Source organism: Convolutriloba macropyga, chromosome 13, assembly GCF_964194025.1.
Source record: "Convolutriloba macropyga chromosome 13, txConMacr16.3, whole genome shotgun sequence".
NCBI classification, from domain to species: Eukaryota; Metazoa; Xenacoelomorpha; order Acoela; family Convolutidae; genus Convolutriloba; species Convolutriloba macropyga.
The window spans coordinates 37,920,150-37,923,805 of record NC_134480.1 but is presented as its reverse complement, the minus strand read 5'-3'; positions in this window follow the sequence as shown (position 1 = coordinate 37,923,805).

Sequence of the window (3,656 nt, the reverse complement as noted above, 5' to 3'; positions counted from 1 at the left end):
TCAATTTGTTCAAACTTCGGAATTCGCCCTCTTATAGATTGAAACAGTCATGCAAAATTTACCAAATAAAAGATCTCTGAGGAATTTCAGAATATCAGGTTTTCCTGTACGCAGTGCCATATTTTAAAAGTTGCAAAGGTTTCAAGAAGACGATATGTGACAGATGGAGCCAAGGAAAAAATCTGGCAACAATTGTGGGGTCTTTCCCATTATAGCCCCCCATGAAATTATAGCCCCCCATTATGTTATAATTACCATGATGGGGGGCTATAGGTTATCTGACCACTGAGCTGGGGGAGGGGGGCTATAATGGGAAAGACCCCAATTGTGTTCAGTCAGTTTTTCAAAAGGACTATAGCAGAGTAACGTAATCTTGCTTGAAATGCAAACGTTGCTAGTCTTAGATACTGACACTGTATAATCAGTAAAATCAGTAAAATCTGACAATCTAGAATCTAGCACTGCGGAGATCTGGCATTTTAAAACCTGCACATGCGTGTTTAAAGAGTGGTTACTTGACTGTGCCAAACTCACTTCGAAATTCCGAATAGTTTATATATATATATATATATATAAATATAAATCGTTTTTATTGTTCCGACACCCACTTTAGTGGGGAGGGAGGAACTATATACTCAACTGGGTTTTTTTTGTTCAGTCAATTTTGGCCGACCGATATATTCATCGTAGAGAAATGTGAGTGGTATCATTAAAAAACCCGTCCAGCGTAGAATACGGAATTAAAAACGGAATTAAAAAGATTTTTTCGATTTTCGTGTTTTACAGGGAGATACCGAGGTTTAAATTTTTAACATTAGACTGTTTTTGTTCACATTTTCAGTAATTTTTGCTAAAATTTGGCCCAATTTCGCTAATATAATTCAAAATAAGTTAATATTTTTAACAACAGAAAGTTGTTGTCACCATTAGAGATAAAAGAGCGTTGCTAAATTGTTTGATTGAAGTTTTTTGGCTAAAATTTTTGATAAAATTTTAAAAATTCAACCTTTTTTGATCAAAAATGGCACAAAATATGCTTTTTGGTCCACTTTGTTAAAGTTTGCCAGACTTAGTGACCTAGAAACCTTAACACAGGCTCGTCATCTCAAAAACAGCGCTATTTGAAATTAGGCGCCGTATGAAAATCTTCTGGAGTTGAAACTTTGCCGTTTTTTGCAGATTTAACTCGATAATTATACAAAAAGCTTTTTTTTCAATATTTGAAGAATTCCACTCAAAAATTGGTCTAATTCGCGAATGCATGGAACACTTGGTCGGTTTTCTGGGTGTGCCACAAAATCAGGTAGAGGTTCGAAAATATCATGGACTCTTAGAATCAGAGACTTTTTGGTTTTTATTTTGACGCCGCCTTTTTTCAAAATATTTTGCTTTTGTTTTTTTAATGTTAATTACTGACAATATTTTTCATTCACATATCCGTTAATGACAGCTCAAATTTACTTATTTCTGAGGCCGAATGTAGATACAGTTTGTTTGCAGAGAACCAAAGGGTTTTTATGGCTTCGAGGAAGAGGTTTACTAAAAATTTTACTGAAATCTTGTCTTTTGCTTTTAATTGTTATTGTTTTGGCAGTCTGATTTTTAAGTTTAATCAATCAAGGATCTAAATTTCTTCCCCAAGAGGTGCAAGTGAACTTTTTTATTCATTCGGTTGTTACCTAATGTCTCTTATGTTATTGAGTTTATTTGCTTTAAGGAAGCTTCTGTGATTTTTTGAACTTGTCCATTCTTTATAATATTTTAGTCAACATTTTGCACTTTCTCTGTAACTACAGATCAACTTTTCTTCATTATAGAACAAAAAACTATTTTTTGGCCGATTGCTTTCACAGAGGGATTTCTTGCTTTTGGTACTACGAGTTTTTATACAAAATTTTCTGATTTTTGTGCATAATTGCCCATTTTTGCTGTTGTTTTTGTTTCTTTTGTAAATTGTCACATTATTTAACAGTCTAACTGAGAACAACTTTACAACATTTGAAACTGAACACAATTTTTGTTTTTATAACATATGGTTTGAAGGCTGCGACACATTGGTAGAGTTTTTTTTTAATTTTTGCCCTCTATTTTTTGTTAACTTTTGTTGTCGTATGCCAAATATTGTGTAATTAAAAGTCTCAATGGCCAACTATAGATAAAAAATTGAATTTAATTAACGGATATCGGTAAATAACTAATAGCTGTTTTAACTTTCGAATTAAGTTTCTACAAAAAAGAGTAATAGTATTCTTCAACTTATCCCTTTTTGTTCTGGTTTGCTTTTTTTCGTAATTTACAATGTTGTATCATTTTCGTAAATTGGCCTCATTATTTAGAACTCTTTCTTAATGTTTTGTTGAATCAAACAAAAATTTTTCTGTTTGAACTTTTTAAATGATGTCTTCAGGGCTTAGACAATTTGTTTCAAAAGAATTTTGTGAAGTTTAGCTACTCTTCAGATTTTGTGGTACTTTTTGTTGTCATTTTGTGATAGTCGTTTTACAAAAAGACGTTATGATGATCAAAGAAAACGCAAACGAAGATTTTTTATTCTCGCGGTTAATATCTTATAAGTTCAGTGTCTTCAAAACTGTGGTTTCGTAAATTTGTTTTTGAAACTTATTAGTTCAGCTTGTATTTATTGTTAGTTTAGAGTCTTATGATTTAGTCCCATTAATAACAACCGCAATTAGTTTCTCGAGTAGTTGCAAGACAAACTGTCTACTCTTTTAGTCGAAAGCTTTTGTTGGCTATGAATTTTGAAAATATTTGTTTTCAATGAAAAAGAGATAGATTTTTGAGATCTGCCAATTTTCTTTCTGTTAAATTGTAGATAAGCATCACTATATACAGTTCACATCATTTTTCTTTGAAAAACATTTTGCCCTTCATAGCGGTTTTATTTTCCTCAAATGGTCTTTCTTCTTGGAACAGCCAGTTTCATAAAACCACTTTCGTGATTTTTGCAAATTTGCCGCTTTTTTGTAGGTTTTTGTTTTCTTTTCAAAGTATCACAATAATGGGCGTCATTTGACTTACAAATGTTGTCACCTGCAAAAAATATAAAAGAAAATTTTTATTGTTTTTAGTGATCAACATAATATTTAAATGATTGGGAGGACATCGTTTTCGTGCATAATTTTTTGTGCAAATTTTGCCTGTATTTGTCATTCTGAGTGTAGTCTTATGACATATCGTTGATAATGAAAGGCCTCAGTCACTCTCTATTGAGCTATAAAAGACTCTCTCAATGATTTCATTTGATGCGTAATGTTTCTAATCAGTTCGATTTTAACACTTTAAAAAAGCAATGTTTTAATAAACTTTTGCCGCTTTTGCTCATTTCTAGTCGACTTGTTGCCAAGTCGCATTGAGGAAAAGTCCAATATTTTGTTCCAAAAAGTACCGGTTAATCTTCTTAGCATAGATTTTATCTGATGCCCTTTTTATTTGGTTTTTATTGGTTTTCAAAAAAGGGACAGGGAGTTTTGGTCGTAATAAATATTTGTTGCTATTTCATTTTTATTGCCGTCTTTTCTGGTAGTCATATTATGGTAGCCACAGGCCTCATAGACCGACCCCCTAGAGTAGATTGTTTTATTCTTTTTGTAGTTTGTTGAATGATATGTTGATCTTTTAATGTTTTTATTCTCTTC